Source organism: Manacus candei, unplaced genomic scaffold (assembly GCF_025592945.1).
Source record: "Manacus candei isolate 608988 ecotype Guabito, Panama unplaced genomic scaffold, ASM2559294v1 h1tg000051l, whole genome shotgun sequence".
Classification (NCBI taxonomy): domain Eukaryota; kingdom Metazoa; phylum Chordata; class Aves; order Passeriformes; family Pipridae; genus Manacus; species Manacus candei.
This window is the reverse complement of record NW_026138099.1, coordinates 4,971,187-4,983,955: the sequence shown is the minus strand read 5'-3', so window position 1 is coordinate 4,983,955 and position 12,769 is coordinate 4,971,187. Positions and strand designations below refer to the sequence as shown.

Here is a 12,769-nt window from a genome sequence, read left to right as displayed (position 1 = left end):
TCCTCAGAGACCCAGTGTTTGAGGTCCCTGTGGCAGAAATTCAGGGGAAAGAGAATGGATTACAACAAGCATCTCCTTGCTGTTTTGGAATGTGTTCTCCTTCTAGCAACAGTGCTTTTCTGTTTTGTGTTTTTTCTTCTGTGCTACGAGGCTAGTACATTACCTGAAGAGATAACCCTCTTCATGCAGAGTGCTTAAGGGAAAGTGTTGGTTGAAGATGAATTCCCATTCTTCTCACATGACATCCTTTTTGTTCTTACTAAAAGATTATTACATGTCTCTGTTTCTTATCATCCGTGTTTTACACTTCAGCTCTCAAAAGGAGTGATGTGCACTGTAGTGAGCAAATGCTTCATCTCTCTGTCTTGCTGTCTTGCTCCTGTGATGTGATCCGTCAGGCTGGCCCCAGAATATACTTTTACTTTCTGGTTAGAAACACAAAGTTGGTAAACAATGGCTTGCTGTTCAATGCGAGCCAGCAAACCCCTCTTGTTAATTTCCTGCCAGTAAAATAGTATTCAACTATTGAAAAGTCAAGGCACCTCTGAGTGGCATTGATCCTCAATTACAACTAATCTGACGTAATGAACTCTTAATAAGGAAGCAAAGAAATTCTCCAGGGCAAAAGTTTTTTAACCTGTAGAAGAGTCTCTCAACATTTTTTAGCATCAATGCACTGTCTAGAGTGAAGGGTAAAGAAGCAGTGTTAGACAGGCAGGATGATTACATATAATTGGTAGCCTGGTCCTAGTTACTTGGTTTTGCATAAATTATTTTATACAGATGATTTTTCATGTCAGTAAAACTGTATTTAATATTTTAATCCAACTTTGCTGTTTGCTGTTCCACAAAGGTGTTTATGACTGTGAAAAGAAAACAGAGGCTTTCAAAATTGAAATTGTACTGAAAGGCATCAAATCCATCATGTTCTTATTTGAAAGATGAGAGCAACTGCATCTATGTTATGCCTTTTAAAAGTGATGCATACACTTAATAATCTGTGCTCATTTGTTTTGAAGTATAGTAAACAAAGATCTATCCACCTAGCTTACTTTTGAAAATGACTACTTAACAGGACATTTTCAGATTTTTAACTGGTAGTAACTTACTTCCATGACTTAATTTCCTAATTTGTTTTGGTAGAATTGTAGTTACAAATTAAATAGGAAAAGGAAATCCCTGGATACGTAGAATTGTTTTTTCAAAATTCAGATGTGCTACAAGTGAAGCAAAACATGAAACATGATACCTTGAAATAAGTGGGTTTATTTTATATTGGCTTCAGTTTATTTTTGTTCATCCACGTTCATAGCAGTTTTCTGTATGAAATATATAAAGTCTAGATAGTCTTAGACAGGAGTTAATCACATAGGCCTATTTCTAAAAGAAAATTAAAATAGTACTGAAGATTAAATTAATGCAGCCTCTATGTGTATTTTATCTAGGAAGTTAATGTTTTGAAAAGCTGCATGATCCTCATTCAATGAGTCCTAGCTAGGAATGTTTATATGGATAGAGAGAAAATACCGGAAGATAAGAACTCTCAGTTTGCTTAAATCTCTTGAGGATTTGGAATCTGCACAAGAATCTGCAAAATTTAACTAAGAATTACTTGAAATTTTCGTGTAAAACTGATAGTATTTCCTGCTCTTTCTCTCTCTGGGATGACTGTAAGAACAGTTGGTCTGTCTTAATGTTGTTTTAGCACTTTTCTCTCCTGGGATAAATAAAACTGATGGGAAAACCAAGAAACTAAATATCTGAGCAACTTCAAAAACATTTATGGGTTTGGTTTTAGAAATATGAAGCTTTTTGTAGGTAGAGGCACACATTTATTTTTCTGAAGCAATTTACAACCCCACAAAAAGTTCATCAAACCAATGACCATTAGTTGCTCCCTTTTTAGCCACATATTATGTTTAAATTATAGAAGTGCTACAGTAATACAGATTAAAATTATTTAAATAAAACTGAAGTGGTCCATTTTCTTGAGAACTAAACATTAAACAATTAAATCTTTAAAACTTTTCCTGCTATCACATGAATAAATATAGCAGCTCTGGAACTGCGTCACTGGCAGGCAAGAGAGAAGCAGGGAAATCTGTTTAATGGAACAGTACAACTGGGAACTGAGTTCTTGTTGGAAAACACCTGCTTCTTGCATTATTTCAATATTATGAATATACTCAAATGGTCACATTTCCCATTTTGTAAAATTAAAGTTATAGTAAGGGAACCCTCTTTAGTCCTGCTGAGTCCTGGAAGAGCACTCACAGATGGCTGAGATTGTGTAATAGGTGAGAAAATAAATGTGGTAGAGAGGAGTCAAGTGATGATTTCCTTTGTTCATGATATCCTGTAAATTCCTTCTATAGTTGGGATAGAAGTTCTTCACAGAAACACAGTTTAGGGATTATAAGGAATTACTTTTAATATTCCTGTGCTGGATAAGATGTCTGAAGCATGCCAAGATTTATTTTTATTATTATTATTTATCCTTAGATAATCCTTTTCTAATGTTGACAAAATATTTTCTGAGTTGAGTACTTCAAAATAAATAATAAGGTAATATATAATAAACAGTACATTGTGTCTTGTTTGTGTATCTGATTAAAACTGTTACATGAAGACAAAAAAGTATGTCTGAAGTAAGTCAATTTCAAGGCCTCCTGCTTAGTGAAAGAGAGAGTGTTTTGCCCTTTTTTCTCAAATAAATGTGACTTGCATGCTGAGGTACGTTTATCAGAAGAGTATGTGCCCCAAAATAGATGTTGAAAGATAAATAACTTTTTTTTTCTGCTGTGTGAATCAATTTTCTTACATATGAAAATAGAACTAAGAGGAATTTCCGTTGTACAACTCCCTCATTTTTTCCAGGTTGATTTTTAGGTTCCGTTTTTTTAAACTACTTTTTTTTTTTCTTTTACACTACCAGTACTCACATTGAAAAGCTGTTTCAGAATAACCCCCACTTGATATTAAAATAGGAGAGTAAGACGTAACTTTATGTGTCAAGACAAGAATCATATTTTCAATTCCCTGATTTCCTACTGGAATGGAATTAGTTTTCATCTTTAACACAACATACACTCAAATGAGACAGAAGCATATGTCAATAGAAGCGTATGTGTTGTGTTGTATGAAATATGAACAAATTTGAGAAGTAAGAAATATCCCAATGCCTAATGTATGTAATAGAAGGCAATAAATAATGCATAGAATTAACAAAGAAGAAGGCACTTGAAACCTAAGGTAATTTCAATATCATTTTCTGCTTGGGCAGATGTATTTCTGTACTGAATGGACAGCTTTTAATTACTTACCGTGACCACTCCTCTACTTAAATTTATATTGGAGAAGTTTTAGTCTAAAACCCAAACTCCTCATAATTTACAGTTCTAATCATAAGAGCAAAGCTGGCTTTGTTTTGTGGTAGTTAAAAATGAAAAATTATACTCATTAAAACATCTTCATCTGTGATTCAGAGAATTATTTAAACAAATGAGCTGTCTGATGAAGTACTGCTCTATCTTTAATCCCACTTAGCCTTAGTCTGAGTCACCAGTGAATCAAATATGAAGGTGATTCTTGTGTTCATTTTCTACAAGCTGCTTAATAATATTTTAGAAACTGTCATTGCTGAGCAAGGTTTGGGCAGCAAATGATTTGTTAAATCTGTTTAGTTGTCTGCTTGCAGATCATCCATAAGTAGATCTATTCACAGAATGTCATCAAGTTTTTTTCTTGTTTGCAGTGACCCCAGAGTCTCATGCTTGGTGATTTTGTCTTGTGATATACTGAGTTATAAGGTATTGAGGAACAAGGCTGAATTCAAGATTTGACCAATCTCTATTTAGAGATTGTTAAAGATTGTTAACAGATGGTTAAAAAGAAGTTGAACTTACTTGGAAAAGCAATCAAAGGCTCATACATGGACACTGGAAGTTTAAGACATTTCTTAATTAACTCTAAAGAAAAATAAAGCAACACTCTGAATACTAATAGTTGAAGAATAAACAGGATTGTGAGGATATCAATTCAAATTGGAAGAATTTATTTTGGGGAATATATTTTGAGCCAGCTAGTAACTTTCATATGAATGAAGTTTTGCACTGAGTCTCATTAAGGGGGGAAAAAAGTCCTTTTATTAAATCATCAGATGAGTGAAAACTGGAACTGATTTTGTAATTTCTTTGCCTACTCCATGGTTTTTCTGCTGGTTTTTTGTAAGCATTTGCGCAGAATACCAATTATTTTTAGCATAGCACCATTTTGGGTGGGAGGCAGCTGTGTGTACTTCATGCCAGATGGCTTTGTTTCTCTTAAGTTTATTGACAAAGAAGCAGCCATAAACATGTAAAAAAAGATTTCAATCTGGGAAATCAACAGACCATAAAGAGATACATTTTTAAATAAATAATGTTGTGTGTATCATTCAAGCCAAATGGGAAAAATGGTGTGGTGGATTACTTTTAAATGACTTCTTTTTCCTAGTCATCAAGACAGTGAATAAAGTTTATTAGCACTGCCTTATATTAATTTGCTACCACTGAAGTACCTGGTTAAGTTTAATTCAGTGTGATGTTCTTCTTTTACAAATCTATTTGTAACAATATCCTCTAATAATACTATGTTTACTCCCTCTTACTGCCTTCCTTTTCCTCTTTTTCCTATTCTTTCAGTATATGGAACCTATGTCATAAAGTAAATACTATTTCTGTGAGTATATGGCTTCTATTTATCCATGTGTTTGAAAGAATTTTAGAACTATACTGATAATTTTATAGATACTTTTGGTAACTTCATTTGAGTTCATTGTATTCTCTGGGTTCTTATGGATTTGGACTCTGAGACCAAGAAGAAGGCTAAGCTTCTCAATTACAGTGAGAGTTGTTTATCCATGCATTCTCATCCATCATTTCAACTACCATTGTGTGAGAGTTCACTTTTCCTTCGTTCCTTGCTGCTGTGTGTTACCAGAGTGCCAAGGAGATGGATGATAGTGGCATTAGACTAAGGAAGTAGTGAGAGCTCTTTGGCAGCTGTAATGCATAGAGATTGGCTACTCTAAGATTTAGAGTGTATTAACTTTTACAAAATTTTTTGTTCTCATTCATAAAATTGGCTGCCTTTTCCTGGAGTGTAAACTTAGAAGCACAAAACTTTTTATCTCAGAAATTATTCACATGAAATTTAAAGTCCTTCATCAAGGTGTGTCTGTGAATGCAATCACTACAGGAGGTACTCCTTTGGGGAGGATTTTGGTTTTTTGTGGGCAGTATTTTCTCCCTATGGGAGAAAATGGGAAGGATGGGAAGGCTATGGGAAGGATGTAAGAAACTGTCTTGTGGGAACTAGATAACACTGTCAAGTTTCCATTCTTGAGATGTGAGTGAGACAGTAGAAAAAAAGTAAGTTCAGTTTAGAGTGTTTGCTTTGCTGTCAAAGGTATCAGGGCAAGTGATACATATCAACAGAGTCGAAAGTTAGTTTCAAGTTATTTTAATTATTGTGAACAAAAAATTTATTCTTACATTATTTCTTGAAGACCATAGCTGTCTTCCAGGATCACGATGGCTTGGCATGATTAAATCTGGTGGTGTAAAGCATGTGACATTTAATGACATTTTTTGGTCTTTTTATCATGGTGACTGTTTCAGAAGTGTTGAAACAGCACCTTGTTTTTCTTTCCAACCCTCCTTTGAATATGCTGTGACTCAGTGTACTCTACTAAAGATCTGAGAGACAGAATCTGTCCTTTATACCTTATAGTGGCCCAGGTCTGGGCTTCTAGACAGGAAGGAATGTCATGTTTTGTATACTGTTGGTTGTGTCACATTAATAGCTACCTTCAGGAGGTCCACAGCTAAATGTAAATAAACAAATTTGGAAAAGAATGTACTCCACCTGTGAATAGATTACATTCTTCCAGTTTAAAACTCAAATTTGAAAATCCAGGAGCTTTGTTCAATTCTATACTTTGTGATGGAGTCTTCCAGACCTTCATGATCATGATCAGGATTTCAATACTTCATTGCATTCTTCAAAGAAGATATTATATATAAAAATTTATTTCTGAATAAAGTCCATCTAGTTTCTACTTCCTTATTTAGATAATGCAACTGTAAAATCTGCAGATTAAAACTGCTGAATTATCTGCTTGGTGTTCAGGCTTTGGTTGTTTGGGGTTTTTTTTTAGTTTTACTCTTTTTTTATTATATTAGTTTGGAGGGGTCTTTATTATATTACTCTTTTTCTTCTTTATATAATGGTCTTTCTTTTTTTTCTTTTTTTTTTTTCCCCTTCTTTCTTCTCATGGGTTACTAATCAGACCCTGAACAGACAGGATGAATTTCCCTGTTCTACATGGATGCCATTCCAATGGCAGTAACCTCATGCTGAGAAAGAGTCTATTTCAAGTTCTTGAAGGCAAGCAGACCCTCAGAGCAGCATCATGGCAGGCATTTGGGAGCTTACTGAGAGTCTACTTGGTTTTCTGCTCTGTCTACCTCTGTGCAGACTCTCTTGTTTGCTGGATTCTGCCTCTGTCTGTACCTCAGCCTTAAATACAGGCAGTAATCTAGCAGTTGTCAGTAGCTGCTGGATGTTAAACTTTCTATAGCAGGTATTTCTTTCTCTTGTCTATACCATGATTGCTTTTTTAGTTAAGCTATACTATGTTTTAAACAGAAAGATATGACAAACTGCACTGAAAAGCATTTTTGATGGAATTCAGGTATAATGAACTTATGCTAGTACAGGATGTTATTTCATGCCGCCTAATCATCAAGTCATAAGATGCATTTTGAGATGGGGTACTTCTTCTAAATTACATATTTTTCCTCATCCAAAAGTTATTTATGAGTAATACAGATCACATGGCTTAATGCAGGAATTACATCTGAAATGTATAGCCTGATAATGGATGTGGCCTCTGGCCTTCAATACTGTAAAACTCTGAAAATGCTGTGAAACATCATCTGGTGAGACTAAGAGGAGAATCTAGCACTAAACAAGTTTCAAATAAGTTTGCCACAAAAGGTATATGACTCATATTCTAGCAAATTCTCTCATTATTGACTTAAGGAACACACCACCATGTAAAAGGGGTGCTCTGCTGTATGTGCAGTTAGGAAGACACCCTGTAATACAGGGAGTGAAGGGGATCTTAACTGTGCTTGGCAGAGGCAGTGGGATTTAGCATGGGCTGGAAGCAATGTGAGGAACTTGTTGTCTGGCTGGATGCACCACCTCTTAGTGTCGGGCAGCTGCTGTGTCACTGGCCACTACACTCAGACAACAAAATATTCTGAAAAGTAAATTAGAAATGTAATAACCTGCTAAACAGTACAGCCAGAATGATGTATGGAATGCTGAATAAATAATTAGAAAGTCCTGCTGTGATTTTAAAAAAAAGTATTTTTGTTAAAGCAGGTATAATTCTTCTGAGGGTATAAAGCAATGGCTTCAATGAAGCTTTGCTAATTTGCTACAGCTGTATATCTGATCTGTTACTTGCTAGTTTGTGTCAACTACCCAACCCTGCTATCACTATCTCCAGAAAACATTCAGATCCTTATTTAGAGTAAGTATAGAGGGCTGAGAAAAGTTAGAAATTCTGTTTGCAAGAGTCTAACCCAACTGACTTCATAGATAACACATGATAGAGGGTCTAAATACAGAGGGATAGAAACGGAAACCTCTAATCATGTAAAGCCACAGCTTTTTTTTTCCCCCATCCTAAGGAAAACAAAACAAATCCTAAAACTCCTATATCCACATAGTATTCAGAATTAAAAGGACTCTAAAGTTATTAAAACCAGTCTTACCATTGCCAGAAAGCATCACAAATCTCATGAAATGTATTTTTAAACTCAAATACAATGTGAAGAAAAATTTTCCTCATAGTCTATGAATCAAATCATCTATTACAAGGAAAATCACAGTAGAAAGACATACAAAAAATCTCATGCTAATAATTTTCTTAGTGGATGACTTAGTGTATCACAAGCATAAGAAAACACTGGCTTCTATTTCAGTATTTTGCAAGCTGTCACAAAAGCTGATGAATCTGATAATAAAGTACAAACAAAACCAACCGTTGTATTGATGGAAACAATGGTAGTTTAGCTATTCAACCAAGAAAAAGCATACTTGCCTGGACTGAATGGAATTTGCAGTGCTTTATTGTAAAGAAATGAGGTAACAAAAACCTATCTGATTGAGTGGCAGATCATAAATATACTTTTACTACTATTTTCTAATGTCTGTGTTAGCAGATAATAGTATAAATGTAATGAATAACCATCAGCAATCTGCCAGATCATTCCTGAAATTCTAATTCCCAATAAAGTAGAGATGGTCAGAGGTACAACCATATGACAAGACAGCAATAAGAAAGTATGATTTACATATAGAACCCCACCTTTTGAAGAACTATGTTGGGAAAATTGCCTTAATTTTTCATAAATATGAGAGAGGTATAAAAAAAATAAACAAGACTTTACACTGTCAGTACTTAACTCCGTGTTGGTAGGATTTGAGACAAAGTCTATAATGTCAGCTCAATCAATTTTCTACAGAGCTCATTATTCTATAACAAAATAAAATTTAACAGTAAAGAAAGAAGATGAATGAGTAATTTGACTCCTGTGCTTAAAAGTTCTTTGATGTTCATTAGTCTTGGGTCAAAAATGCCCAAGATTCAAGTACTGAAGAAAATGTGATGACTATAACTGTGAAATTTTAATTTTGTGAGGAAAATATAGTGCTTGGAGTGCTCAGAAAGTGTGATGAAGTGATTCTGGAGAACTTGCCAGCTTCTCCTTTCAAAACTCAGAAAAGCCTAGAGTATTCTGTAGATGAAGAAAAAAAACAAACAAACAAAACTCTGAGCAATGCGATTCAAAGAGGAAGAACAATAATGACTTTTTAAAATTATTTAGTCTCTAGATTTAAATTAGATTGTCAATTTAATTATTTTTCTGGATACATATTTGTCATTTGTTATTTCCTTGCTATTGGGAAGTTGTATTAGTAGAACTTTTGGTAACTTGCCCAAAAATACCAAGAGAAATAAGTATAGCTAATTGTGATATATGTTGCAAAACAATGGTAAGTAATATTTTATGCTTACTTTCATGCTAATAATAATTTGAAATCAGGTACTGCTGATTATATAACATTTGTGAATAACTGATCTTGCTCATCCCAGATGATTATTTGTTCATGCAATTTGACATAGTTTGTTATTTATTCTAGCCTTTTGGAAAATACTGCAGGTAGTGACAAGGTGTATTGATAAATGAACATACTGAAGCTTTCAGAATGATTTCTGAAGCTGTTAGTCACTCCATTTTCTCACATGGCACATACTTATTCTGACAATTTAAAAACTGATGCATCTTCTGAATAATTACATTTGAGGTAACCATTCCATAGCTGTTGATGGTGAGGCAGTGAAGGAAGTGGTAGAAAATGAGTTCTTCAGACCTTATCATCTGTTTTTCTTTGATTTTGGGTCATAGAAATTTGTGTGTCTGCTTCCAAGTATTTTGAACAACAGGGTTTTTTTGGCATGTTTTGGAAAGAAAATCTGTCTTGACTTTGGACACACTCTTGCTCAAATCACAGTAGTTTTTATGTTTTTTTTTAAAAAAAATAACTTTCATGAAAAAGAGAAGCCATACCCATGTAAGTGTCTCTTGTACTCAGTAAATGAGAAAATAGATAGTGTTCTGAAGTGTAATTGCAGCTCTTGTTCATGAACCTCAGTGCATTTTGTGTTAACTACAGTCATATAGAAGGTTCTGATCAGCAGGATTTTAAAGGATTTGTGTAAGTTTGATTTGTTTGCTTCTGTGGGACTTCACTTTTATTATCTCCACAGTCTGCTTTACTTTTTTCCTCTTTTTTCCCCTTTTTCCCCCTTTTTTCTTTTTTTCTTTTTTTTTCTTTTTTTCATCTCCTCTCCTTGTCCTGCCTCGCTATGTCTTGCCCCGCCTCCCTTCCTCTCTCCTTTTCCTTTTCCTTTTCCTTTTCCTTTTCCTTTTCCTTTTCCTTTTCCTTTTCCTTTTCCTTTTCCTTTTCCTTTTCCTTTTCCTTTTCCTTTTCCTTTTCCTTTTCCTTTTCCTTTTCCTTTTCCTTTTCCTTTTCCTTTTCCTTTTCCTTTTCCTTTTCCTTTTCCTTTTTTCCTTTTCCTCTTCCTCTTCCTCTTCCGCTCCTTCTCCCTCTCCCTCCACCCTTCCCTCCCCTTCCCTCTCTCCCTCCACTAACCCCTTCTCCCCTCCCCTCCCCTCCCCTAACCTAACCTAGCCTAACCATCCCAGACCTTCCCTTCCAGGGCCGTCCCTTCCCAAACCTTCCTTTCCTTCCCAGACCTTCCCTTCCCAAACCTTCTCTTCCCTAGCCTTCCCTTCCCTAGCCTTCCCTTCCCAAACCTTCCCTTCCCTAGCCTTCCCTTCCCAAACCTTTTCTTCCCAAACCTTCCCAAGCTCTCCTTCTTTTCTTTTTTCTTATTCTTTCTCGACTTCCCCTCTCCCACCTTTTTTTTTCTTTGGCTATCGTTGCTTGGCAACAGGATAATTGCTGCCTTTTTGTGCATTCTGCATTTTTGCCACTCCATTTAATAGGACCATATTGGCTTCCTCTCTTGTTGGTACACTGTGGGTCAAGTGTAGGCGTGTGCATGCTTTACAAATTTATCCCGTGATTGCTAATATCTGTCCAAGATGTTAGTAGCTGGTGGTTTTGTTTGAGGGACACTTCATGCTGTAATTCTTGAGTGCAAATCACTTTTTGTTTCTTTTGTTTATTTATACTGAGAAACTGAAATGGACCTTAAATAATTCCTTCAATGAATACATTAACCAGACTCTGCTATTGTGTCTGTTTAAGAACTGAAAATAATTAGGACAAAACCACATTTCCTTCACAAAGCTTTAAAAGAAGTCAGGACATTACCATTAAGGTAGTTCATGAATTCAGTCTCTGTGGAAAGGCAGGGAGGAAAGAAAAAAAGATTAAATATATTTCAAAACCAGCAAAAAGATTTCTGGTGGGAACATTTCACTGTTGAATAAAACATTCCCTTGGGAATTACATTGCTATTTGAGTTTGTACTTTAAGGCACAGAGTGAGTACCTTCAGAGAAGCCAAACAAGAGCCTCCTTCTCTCTTTAAAAATTCTAAACCTACAAAACCACTACAATCATTAGCCAGTTTCCTAAGAGACTGGCTGTTAATTCAGAAACAATAATTTCATCACTGTTTGGAAAGACTGGAATTGGAAAGCAATATTGTTGATATTCTGGTCTCAGGAAAAATATGTTTTCCCCATGAGTAAAGATTTTTTGGTGGTTGGTTTGTTTCTGTCATATAACTTATCCTTCCTGGGACATGCAATCCTATTTTGAGCTGCCAGAAGAAGATATTGCACCAGTGAAAAATGTTGACTTAGAATTGATTTAATTTGTAAGTCTAGACAACCCTTTCTCCCATTTAAAAGACACTTAGCAAACTAAGAATCAAAGACATGAAATCTAAGGGCTGTAAGGCAAGAATGAGCCATTACCTATCCATACAAAGAAAAGCTGGGAAGCTAACCTCTAAAGGTTACCTTCCAAAAAAAATTCTGCATGAACAAAGAGCTCTTCTCTTCAATCCTTCAATCTGTACTTGTAGGAAAGATAGAAAGAAATATGCTGATAACAGTTAGCTTATGCCTGGGACAGTCTCTTCTACCTTCAGCAGAGATGCTGAACTTCTGTCAGAATTGAAAGTGAAGAAATGAACACAGTTAACATGTCGAGAATCTGACTACTTTCTTACAGGCTCTCTACTCACTGTATGAGTGTTGTGTATACAATCACCTGAGTTTTCTCCTGCCTTCCCACATGGTGTTAAATATTTTCTATATGGTGACTCTGGTAGATTTTCCAGAATGCCAGTAGTGGAGAGGCTCATGTGAAAGCTATCTACACTCACATGAGCACATTTGTCGCTGGCCTGTGGAGTCACTGGGAGCTTAATACCATCATCACTGGCAGATTTATTATAATAGCCCACAGTTTCCTTTCATTTTATAACAGTGGCCTAGAAATGAAACAAATCTTCTTGTCTGACCTCATAAAAACAAAAGAGAAAATAAAAGCTTTATTGTTTTGTCTTTGTTTTGGCAATAAAACCATTTGTTTGAACTGAATATGAAGAGATATACATTTTAGAGAAGGGGAGTTTTCATGGGGAAAACAGTCATCTTCACAGCTCTGGAGTTCAGTCTGTGAGATGGAAGTGGTAAAAGAGAAATCTAAGATAGAGCTATTACTACCTCTGCCTAAAATCAGATTTTTTACTTTGGAGTCTACCTTGTCTCTCACATGGATTCTTCTAGTCTTTGGTTTAAAGCAAGAGTTGGCTTCATGACAGTAAACACTTCAAATTATCAGCTGTATTACAAATGCATTGACACAGTCTTTCTGATTACCTGGATCTGCATATTTCCCCATGGGGACCCAGAAAATTCATTTGGAAAATATTGAACATTTCCGAAATGTGTAATAAGGAAACATAACATGACAGAGAATAATTTGGAGAATCATTTGGAGAATGATGTCCTTAATTAAATAGGGTAGTATCTCCTTTTGAATGTATTTATATTAAAAACATAGTGTGATCATACCCAAGAAATTCCGAGTAGGCAACATGCAGAATAGATTTTAGATTGTGCACAGTTTTCTGGTTCTCCACGGAGGAATGAAAAATTTTCAGA

General features: G+C 35.3%; 1 protein-coding gene across 1 annotated transcript in view; it reads left to right on the top strand.

The window, feature by feature from the left end:
- The window catches only part of ADAMTSL1 (ADAMTS like 1), a 382,369-nt gene that overhangs the window by 57,944 nt on the left and 311,656 nt on the right, over positions 1-12,769 (top strand). The window lies entirely within an intron of this gene.